The 11556-nt window shown below is 52.2% G+C and overlaps 1 pseudogene; it reads left to right on the forward strand.

Annotated features, from left to right (window-relative positions):
• Positions 1-7462: 7462 nt before the first annotated feature.
• On the forward strand, positions 7463-9530 carry LOC114082544 (origin recognition complex subunit 3-like; annotated as a pseudogene).
• The last annotated feature ends 2026 nt before the right edge of the window (positions 9531-11556 follow it).

The following is an 11556-nucleotide window of genomic DNA, read 5'->3' on the forward strand; positions in this document are numbered from 1 at the left end:
CTGCAGGCAGGGTAGATGGGACTCTCCCCTCCAGGTGGGAGACCCTTCTCACCTGGGTGTGTGTGTGGGGGAGCTCATATACTGCTACAGCCAGGCTAGAGGGGTCTCGCCTCTCCAGGCCAATGACCCCTCCCACCTGGGTGTTTGGGGGAGCTCATATACCCCTGCAGCCATGGTAGAGGGGACTCGCCTTTCCAGGTGGGAGACCCAGCCCACATGAGTGTAGTGGCTGCGGGGGGGGGGGGGGTGGGGGATGGGGCTCATATACCATGGCAGCCAGGATGGAAGGGACTCGCTTCTACAGGTGGCAGACCCCTCTCACCTGGGTGTCAGTGGGAGCTCGCATACTGCCACAGCCAGGGTAGAGTGGACTTGCCCCTGCAGGCGGAAGACCCCACCCACCAGGGTGATTTGGGAGCTCTTATAAGGCACCAGTGAAAGTAGAGGAGACTCACTCCTCCAGGAGGGAGATGCCTCCCTCCTGGGCATCTGGGGGAGCTTGTATACCTCCACAGCAAGGGTAGCAGGGACTCCCTGCACCAGGCGAGAGAACCTTCCCACCTGGGATTCAGGAGGAGCTCCTATACCGCTGCAGCCAGGGGAGAGGGGACTCTCATGTCCAGGCGTGAGACCCCTCCCACCTAGGTGTCGGGGGACCTCTAAACAGCCACAGCCATGATAGAGGGGACTTGCCCCTACAGACGGGAGACCCCTCCCACCTGTGTGTCTGGGGGAGTTCCTATATAGCTCCTGCCAGGGTTGAGTGGAATTGCCCTTCCAGTGGGGAGACCCCACCTACCTGGTTGTCTGTGTGAGTTCCATACCTCAGCAGCCAGGATAGCTGGGACTCGCCCCTCCAATCTGGAGACTCCTCCACCTGGGTGTGGTGGTGGGGCTCCTATACCATCTCAGCCAGAGTAGCAGGGACATGCCACATCAGTCGGGAGACCCCTCCCACCTGGGTGTCAGGGGGAGCTCGATTACCGCTGCAGCCAGGGTAGAGGAGACTCTCCCCTCCAGGCAGAGGACCCCTACCACCTGGGTGTCAGGGGGAGCTCATATTCCTCCATATCCAGGGTAGAGGGGACTTGCTCCTTCAGCCGGCAGACCCCTCCCATCTGGGTGTTGTGGGGAGGACCTCCAATACCACCACAGCCAGGGTAGAGGGAAATTGCCCCCCCCAGGTGGGATACCACTCCCACCTGGGTGTTCAGGGGAAGCTGGTATACCATTGAAGCCAGGGGGAGCATCTATACTGCAGCAGCCAGGGTAAGGGGGACTCTCCCCTCCAGGCTGGAGACACTTTTCACCTGTTTTCAGGGGGAGCTCCTATACTACCGCAGCCAGGGTAGAGGGGAGTCACCCCTTGAGGCAAGAGACCTCTCCCATCTGGTTGTCGGGTGGAGTGGATGATATATAGCCCTAGCCAGGGTAGAGGGGACTCACCATTCCAGGTGGGAAATCCCTCCCATCTTGGTTTCATGGGGAGCTCTTAAACAGCTTCAGCCAGGGTAGAGGGGACTCACCCCTCATGGTAGGAGATTCATCCCACCTGGATGGTGGGGGGGGCTCCTATAAAGCTGCAGCCAGGGTAGAGAGGGGGGTGATGAACAACTTGTGTACATTGATACAGCAGGAGTGGGAGCCCTTTATTGTAGGACAGGAGGGGTATATATACATTCCACACAGCTTATCTTAATTAACATATACTAGATACAGCAGTCAACCAATAAGGAATCTCCACACTTAATGGCTCTCTGCTGTTACTTCACAAACCACTCCCTCTGGCAGAATGCCAGGCGCCATCTTGACTTGTTTACAGACCCTAACATTTCCCCCTTTTGTTTAATTTAAATAAGGACCATAGTGGTTTTTACACAAACACCATAAATAATCTGCTACAAGCAGAAGGGGAGGATACAAAATGCCACAATACCAAGCCAATTGATGGCTCCATGCAAGAAGCCCTTGGAAAAATTATACCAGCAATGACACTATTTGCAAAGATACCTAGTTACAATTTGTTGTAGATTACAGTTTGTTGTCTCAGAGTCCAGGTAAAGCAGTGTCTCAATAGATTAACTCACAGTCCAGGTAAGTTCTGCAGGCAGCTAGCTTGATCCGAAGTCTTGTCCGGTTCTCAGCAACACTGGAAATTCTTCCACCTTTGTCTTCACTGGCACTGGGACAAAGGCAGGAACTCCGGATGGCTAAAGAAAATCCTGTAGTATTCCAGCAGGCACTAAGAAAACAACCTTCTGAACAATTTAATACATTATCTCAAGGTTTTTTACATTTGAAATAAGCCTTAATAGTACTCATTATTCATCAGCCTCCAGGTGTGGGAGAAGAACTATTGTAGTTATTGGCCTTGGAAATGATCAAACTTCAGGGACCCAGGCCGTCTTCCGCCTGCAGCATCCCGGGCAGCCCCACATGGCCCTGGGGAGAGTCCAGGAAGTGTTCCAGAATCAAACTGCCACTGGGCACAGGGAGCAAGAGCCCGAGAGACTATGCCTCCGGGTCAGGTTTGGATTTGGGTTCTCACAGTGGCGTCCGGCTCCCCGGGAGAGGGTTGGGGAAGAACTGGCTGCTGCAGCTTGGAAAGTCCTTGCTGCGACATGACTGGCTGGCGCACGTGGCAGCAGCCACGTGGATTCACGCACCCTCCGGTAATGAAAAGTATTTAGTAGTAGCCTTTTGCAATTTCTTTCTTGATAATCCTTCCTCCTCTGAACTTTTTTCTTCTTTCTGACTAGAGTTCCTGGGCTTCTATCAACACATGCCCTAACTATTCTTGGTTCCATTGGGGTGCCTCCTTCCCTTAGTAATTTACTTAACACCCCTTCCATATTTTTGTCACAAAGACAATACAACATTTCAAGACAAAACAAGACACAAACATACTGTATCAATCTTCTCCATTTTCTCAAAATGGCCATTTTTCCTCTCGCCCTATCTAGGGAAGAGCAGATTTGCTCCCATCCTATCTAGGGATGGGCAGCTTTTTTTTTCCTGTCACTTACCCCCGAGTGTCCAGGGGCTCCCTGTATTGGCCACCATCTGCCACAGCCCGGCTGGCTGGGTAAACTAACCGGGGGATGGCGTACATTGATACAGCAGGAGTGGGAGCCCTTTATTGTAGGACAGGAGGGGTATATATATATACATTCCACACAGCTTATCTTAATTAACATAAACTAGATACAGCAGTCAACCAATAAGTAATCTCCACACTTAATGGCTCACTGGCATTACTTCACAAACCACTCCCTCTGACAGAATGCCAGGCGCCATCTTGACTTGTTTACAGACCCTAACACTCCCCTCCAGGGTGGAGACTCCTTCCACCTGGTTGTCCTGGGGAGCTCTATACCACTTCAGGCAGGGTAGAGGGGACTCTAACCTCCTGGTGGGAGACTCCCACTTGGGTGTCAGGGGAGTCTGCCACGCGACCAGCGCTGGCTTCATGAAAGAAGGTTTGATTCATGAGCAAATGCTAGGGAGTTTTAAATTAAAGAGACAAGACTCTTATTACCTTTAAAACCAGCTCTGGGATGGCTTCTCCTAAATCCCATCTCCAGCAACCTAAAGCGGTAGCGAGGTTTACAGAAGAGACTAGTGAGAGAGAGAGAGAGAGAGAGAGAGAGAGAGAGAGAACACGCCAGGGAGTGGGCTTTTATTGGGGAACAAAAAATTCCAGGGAAAATCCCATCCAATGAAGGTTAAGGGAGACAGCATCCTGAGGTCAAGGGTGACGATTGGGTCTTCAGGGCAGTGACCAGACATGCCTCTGATCTGGAAAAGGGTGGGGAAAAGCTCTGACACAGCTGTGTCTAAGCCCCTCTTACCTAGCCAGGGAGGTAACTCAAAACACATTCGAGGATGGCCTCCCACAGGGGAGCATCTATACTGCAGCAGCCAGGGTAGGGGGGACTTGCCCCACTAGGCGGGAGACCCCTCTCAGACTGTGATCACAGTCTGAGGAAGAGGAATTGGACAATAAGACCCCTCTCACCTGCTTGTGGGGGAGAGCTCTTATAATCTCGAAGCCAAGGAAGAGGAGACTCGCCTCTCCAGGCAGGAGAATCCTCCCACCAGGGTGACTGGGGGAGCTCTTATACCCTGGAAGCCAAGGAAGAGCAAACTCCTACTTCCAGGCATGAGATCCCTTCCACCTGGGTGTCCAGGTGAGTTCCTACCAGGCAGCATAGTGGGGAATCCCCTCAAGTAGGAGACCCCTCACACCTGGTTGTCAGAGGGAACTTTTATAAGGCAGCAGCCAGGGTAGAAGAAGGACTTGCCCTTCCATCTGTGAGACCCCTTCCTTTTAGATATGGGGGGGCTCATAAACCACTGCAGCCAGGGTAGAGCAGACTCGCCCCTCCAGATGGGAGACCCCTTTCACATGAGTGTTGAAGGGAGCTCAAAATAGCCACAGCCAGGGTAGAGAGGACTCGCTGCTCAGCGCAGGAGACCCCTCCCACCTGGGTGGTGGGTGGGGGGCTCCTATAAAGCTGCAGCCAGGGTAGCAGGGACTGGCCCCTCCAGGCGGGAGACCCCTTTCACCTGGGTATCATGGGGAGCTCATATTCCTGCTGAAGTCAGGGTAGAGGGGACTTGCCCCTCTAGACAAGAGACCCCTCCCACCTGGGTGTTTTGGGGAGTGGCTCCTATACCACTGCAGCCAGGGTATCATGGACTTGCCCCTCCAGGCGGAAGACCCCTTTCACCTGGGTGTCTGATGGAACTCATATACCTCCACAGCCAGAGTACAGCAGACTCTTCCCTCCAAGTGGGAGACCCTCCCACTCTGGTGGCAGGGGAGCTCATATATGGCCGCAGCCAGGGTAGAGGGGCCATGCCCCTCTATGCAGGATATCTCTCCCACCTGGGTGTCAGGGGGGAGCTCCTTTACCGCTGCAGCCAGGGTAGTGGACTCACTCCTCCAGGCGGGAGACCCCTTTCTCCAGGATGTCAGCTGGAGCTCATATACCACAGCAGACATGGTAGAGGATACTTACCCCTCCAGGTGGGAGAGATCCCTCCCACCTGGTTTTTGGGTGGGGTGGATCCTATATTGCCCTAGGCAGGGTTGAGGGGACTCACCATTCCAGGCGGGAGACCCCTCCCAACTGGGTGTCCTGGGGAGTTCCTATACTGCTGCAACCAGGATAGAGGAGACTTGCCCCTTTATGCAGGAGACCCCTTTCACCTTGGTGTCAGGAGACCTCCTATACGGCTTCAGGCGGAGTAGAGGGAACTTTACACTCCAGATGGTGACCCCTTCCTTCTGGGTGTCCTCAGGATCTCCTATACTGCTGCAGCCATGGTAGAGTGGACTCACACATCAAGGCGAGAGACCCCTCCCACCTGGGTGTCAGAGGGAGCTTTTATACCACTGCATACAGGGTAGAAGAGATTTGCCCATCCAGCCATGAGACCTCTTCCACCGGGGTGTCCAGGGAAGCTCCTATACAGCCACAGGCAGCGTAGTGGGGACTAGCCCCTCAAGGCAGGAAAACCCTCACACCTGTGTGTCTGGGGGAGCTCTCTTAACACTTCAACCAGCTTAGAGTATACTTTTCACTTTAGTCGGGAAATCCCTCCCATCAGGTTATCAGGGGGAAATCATATACCTCTGCAGCCAGGATACAGGGGACTTGCCCCTCCAAGTGGGAGACCCTCCCACCTGGGTATCAGGGGGGAGCTTTTATACTGCTGCATCCAGGGTAGAGGGACTTGCCCCTCCAGGCAGGAGACCCCTCACTCATTGCTGTCATTGGGAACTCCCCTAGCACTACAACCAGCTTAAAGGAAACTTTTCACTTCAGGCGTGAGATCCTTCCCATCAGGGTGTCAGGGGGAACTTGTATACCCAGCAGCCAGGGTAGAGGGAACTCGCCCCTCCATGTGTGAGACCCCTCCCACTTGGGCATGGGTGGGGAAGGTCGGATACCTCTTCAGCCAGGGTAGAGCGGACTCCCCTCAAGACGGGAACCCCTCCCATCTGGGTGTCCAGGGAGCTCCTATACTGCCTCAGCCATAGGAGAGTGGACTCACCCCTCAAGGCAGGGGACCCCTCCCACCTGGGTGTCTGGGGAGGTCAGATACCACTTCAGCCAGGATACAGGGGACTTGCGCCTCTAGACAAGAGAGCCTTCCCACCTGGGTGTCAGGGTGCTCATATATGTCTGCAGCCAGGGTAGAGGGAACTCGCCCCTCCAGGCAGGAGACCCCTCCCATCTGGGTGTCGGGGCAGATCAATTACTGCTACAGCCAGGGTAGAGGGGACTCACCCCTCCTGGTGGGAGACATCTCCAACCTGGGTGTCTGAAGGAACTCCTTTTCTGCCTCAGCCAGGGTAGAGAAGACTTGCCTTTCCAGACGGTGGACCCCTTCCACCTGTATGTCAGTGGGAGCTCAATTACTACAGCAGCCAGTGTTGAGGGGAGTTGTCCCCTGCAGACGGGAGACCCCTCTCACCTGATATCTGGTGGGAGCTCCTACACCACCCAAGCCAGGCCTGAGGGGACTTGCCCCTCTATGTGGAAGACCCCTTACACCTGGGTTTCATGGGGAGCTCATAAACCACTGCAGCAATTGTAGAACAGACTGGCCCCTTCGGAGGGAGAACCCTCCCACCTGAGAGTCCAGGGTAGCTCATATACTGTGGCAGGCATGGTAGAGGGGACTCACCCCTGAAAGTGGAAGAACCTTTCCATCTGGGTGTCCAGGGGAGCTTGTATACAGCCTTAGCCAGAGTGGAGGGTACTCACTCCTCCTGGTGGGAGACCCCTCCAATCTGTCTATGGGGGTGCTTGTATACCGCAGCAGCCAGGATAGAGGGGATATGCCCCACTAGGCGGGAGACCTCTCACACCTGGTTGTCAGGGGAACTCATACTGCCACAGGCGGGAGACCCCTGTGGCTACTCAAGGCGGGACACCCCTCCCACCTGGGTGTGTGGGGGAGCTCCTATACTACCATAGCCACGGTTGAGGGTACTCGCCCCTTTAAGTGGAAGATCCCTCCCTCCTGGGTGTCAGGTGGAGCTCATATACTGCCCCAGGCAGGGTAGAGGGGAATCGCCCCTCCAGGTCGGAGACCCCTCCAACCTGTGAGTTGCTGGGAGTTTGTATACCGCCTTAGCCAGGGTAGAGCAGACTAGCCCCTCCATATGGGAGACCCCTGTCACCTGGGTGTCTGGAGGAGCTTGTATACCGCCAAAGCCTGGGTAGAGGGGACTTGTGCCTCCATGGGGGAGACCCTTCCCACCTGGGTGACCAGGGAGATTGTGTACCGCTGCAGCCAGGGGAGAGGAGACTCTCCCCTACAGGCAGAGGACCCCTACCATCTGGGTGTTGGGGGAAGCTCGAATACCAACGCAGCCAGGGTAGAAGGGACTTGCCCCTCCAATCAAGAGACCCCTCTGAGTGTATCCGCAATCTGCCCGGCGGTAGGACCATGGCCACGTCGTCTGTGTCCAAGGGCTGTTTTGTGTTTAAACCAAACTTCAAGAAAAGGAAGATCTCTGTGCCAATAGTGACTACAGGAAGAATTAAATAAAATCTGTTTGACAGTCTAATTGAATTTCTGCAAAAGTCTCATATTGGATTTAAGAAGAATTCAAGAGACCAGGGCCATCAAATAAAACATAGAGAAATTCCAGCTGCTGCTCTTGTTCTTGGTGTGAATGTTACAGATCATGATTTAATATTCAGAAGTCTAACAGAGGCCCTCCAGAATAATGTCACACCATATGTAGTCTCATTGAAAGCTGAAGATTGTCCAGATATGAAGCATTTTTTGCAAATGTTGGTCTCACAATTGATGGACTGCTGTGTAGATGCAAAACCCAAAGAGAAGAAAAGTATTCAAGTCACCCAGAAAATGACACATTATTCAATGGATTCACTTTATAGCTGGTATATGACTGTCACACAGACAGACCCAAAAATAGCAGGCAAAAAGAGGACAACTTCTAGCAAGTGGCAGTCTCCTCCTGTTGTGCTTATCTTAAAGGACATGGAAAGCTTCACCACAAAAATACTCCAATACTTCATAATTATCAGCAGTCAACATCTGCATGAATTTCCACTAATACTCATTTTTGGAATCGCCACATCTCCCATTATCATCCACTGATTGCTTCCTCACGCAGTATTATCTCTATTATGTATATAACTATTCCAGTCTTTGCCTTGCGAAGAGCACCTGACGACAGTACTTAATAAGCTACTTCTTACAACTAAGTTTCCCTTTAAAATAAGTGAAAAAGTATTACAGATTCTAATAAACATCTTTTTGTATTATGATTTCTCAATTCAGAACTTTGTAAAAGGATTTCAGCTTTCTCTACTAGAAAGCCCCTAAGTGTTCTGTGCTGAAGTCTCCCAGAAGCCAAGAGAAGAATAAATTTTTTATCAGCTAATCAATGTGAAAACATCCGTCGTCTTCCATCATTCAAAAGGTATGTGGAAAAGCAAGTTTCAGAAAAGCAAATTGCACTGTTGACCAATGAAAGATTTTTGAAGGAGGAAACACAATCCTTACTAGAAAATCTGCATGTTTACCATACAAATTATTTTCTAGTTTTGAGATGTCTTCATAATTTCACCTCTTCTCTTCCAAAGTACCCACTGGGTGGACAGATCAGAGAGTTGTACTGCACATGTTTAGAAAAGAACATATGGGATTCAGAGGAGTATGCATCAGCCTTGCAGCTGCTGAGGATGTTGGCAAAGGATGATCTGATGACCATACTTCAGAAATGTTTCAAGGTTTTTAAATCCTCTTCTGGAAAGCAGCTTAGCAGCACAGCAAAGAGAATAGAGGAGTTCCTGGCCCAGTTTCAGAGCCTTGATGATGCCAAAGAAGAAGAAGATGATTCTGGGTCTCAGCCAAAGGGCCTTCAGAAGACAGATCTCTATCATCTTCAGAAGTCCCTATTGGAAATGAAGGAGTTGAGAAGAACAAGTAAAAAGCAAATCAGGTTTGAAGTACTCAGAGAAAAAGTTGTGAACTTCATTGACTGTCTGGTGAGAGAATACCTTATGCCTCCTGAGACTCAGCCTCTGCATGAGGTGGTATACTTCAGTGCTGCCCACACTCTTTGTGAGCACTTAAATGCTGCTCCACGTATCGCCCTCCACACTGCACTGAACGATCCTTATTTTTATCTAAAGAATGAAGCACTGAAAAGTGAAGAAGGCTGCATTCTAAATATTGCCCCTGACATCTGCATAGCTTATAAACTGCACATGGAGTGTAGCAGGCTAATCAACCTTGTGGACTGGTCAGAGGCTTTTGCAACAGTGTGACAGCTGCTGAAAAGATGGAATCAAATTCTGCAACTACAGAAGAGATGAATGAAATTATCCATGCTCAGTTTATTAGAGCTGTTTCTGAACTAGAACTTTTAGGATTTATAAAACCTACCAAACAGAAGACTGACCATGTAGCAAGGCTAACATGGGGAGGCTGTTAGAATGCAAATGAATGAAGCCAGTTGTATCCTGTACCGTAAGATCAGAAGGAGACTATTAGTCATATTTACAAGCCATTAGAGATTGCTGAGAAGACAATGTGTAGCCTTCCTTTTTGATGTTTAACCAGAAAGTAGAATTCTAATCTCAAGCAGGTTTATATCAAAGAATCTTTGATATATTTTAGAATCTAACAAATAAACATGCTTGCATTATAAAAAAAAAGAGACCCCTCTAACCTGATGGTCTAGGGGAGGTCCTATACCACTTTAGCCAGAATAGAGGGACTCACCCCTCCTTTCAGGAGACCCCTCCCACCTGGATGTCTGGAGGAGCTCATACACAGCCACAACCAGGGTAGAGGGAACTCACCACTGAAGGTGGGAGATCCCTCCTATCTGGGTGTCTAGAGAAGCTCCTATATTGCTGCATCCATGGTAGAGTGTACTTGCCCCTCCAAGCCAAAGACCCCTTTCACCTGGGTGTCAGGTGTAGCTCTTATACTGCTGAAGTCATGGTAGAGGGGATTCATTCCTCCAGGTGGGAGACCCCTTCTACCTGGGTGTCCTGGGAGCTCATATACCCCAGCAGCCATGGTAGAGGTGACTCCCCCTCCTGGCAGGAGACCCCTCCCACCTGGGAATTGGGGTGGAAGTTGTATACCACAGAAGCCAGGGTAGAGGGGACTTGCCCCTCCAGGCTGGAGACCACTTTTACCGGGGTATGTGGGGGCCTATTATACTGCACAATCCAGGGTAGAGCGGTCTCACCATCCAAAAGGGAGACCCTTTTCACCTGGGTGTCAGGGGAGGTTCTATACAGCAACAGCCAGGGCAGAGTGGACTCGCCTTTCCAGGTGGGAGACCACTTTCACCTGGGTATGTGTGGGGATCCTATACTGCACTAGCCAGGGTAGAGTGGTCTCGGCCCTCCATGGGGAGACACCTTTCCCCTGGGTGTGAGGGGAGCTTCTATCAGCCGCAGCCATGGTACAGAGGAGTCGCTCCTCCAGGCGGGAGACCCCACCCACCTGTGTATGGGGGGGAGCTCTTATACCATTGCAGCCAGGTTAGAGGCTACTAGCCCCTCCAGGCAGGAGACCCCTCCCTCCTCGGGATCCAGAGGAGCTTGTATACCAACTTTGCCAGGGCAGAGGGGACTCTCACCACAAGGCATGAGACCCCTCACTCCTGTGTTTTGATGGGAGCTCCTATACCACCACAGCCAGGGTAGAGGGGCCTCACCCCTCCAGGCAAGAGGCCCTTCCCACCTAGGTGTGTACAGGTGCTACTATACCGCAGCAGCCAGGCTACAGAAGACTTGCCCCTTGAGGCGGTGGACCCATCCCACGTGCGTGTGTGTGTGTGTGTGTGTGTGTGTGTATGGGGGGGCTCATAGACAACTGCAACCAGGGTAGCAGGGACTGGACCCTCGAAGCAGAAGAACACTTTCAACTTGGTGTCAGGGGGAGCTGGTCTCCCAACGCAGCCAGGCTAGAGGGGACTTGCCCCTCCAGACAAGAGACCCCTCCCATCTGGGTGTCAGGGGGAGCTCATATACCACCGCAGCCAGGCTAGAGGGTACTTGCCCCTCAAGTTGGGAGACCCCTCCCACCAGGGTGTCAGGGGGAGATCCTATACAGCAGCATCCAAGTTAGAGGGGACTCGTCATTCCAGGCAGGAGAACACCCTCTTCCTGGGTTTCAGAGAAAGCTAGTATGACACCACAGCCAGGGTAGAGGGGACTCGCCCCTTCAGGTGGGAGACCACTCTTATCTGGCTATGGTGGGGTAGCTCTTATTCCATCGTAGCCAGGGTAGAGGGGACTCACCCCTGCAGGCGGGAGACACCTCTCACATGTGTGTTCAGGGAACTTTTATAGGCACCAGCCAAAGTAGAGGGGACTAGCCCTTCCAGGCGGAAGACCCCTGGAGCTTGTATTCACCTGAAGCCAGGGTAGAGGGGACTCGCACCTCCAGTCGGGAGACCCCTCCCACCTTTGTGTAGGAAGAGCTTGTATATCACATTAGCCAGGGTAGAGGGGACTCTCCCCTCCAGGCCTGAGATCC

The sequence above is a fragment of the Marmota flaviventris genome, chromosome 3 (assembly GCF_047511675.1).
Source record: "Marmota flaviventris isolate mMarFla1 chromosome 3, mMarFla1.hap1, whole genome shotgun sequence".
NCBI lineage: Eukaryota > Metazoa > Chordata > Mammalia > Rodentia > Sciuridae > Marmota > Marmota flaviventris.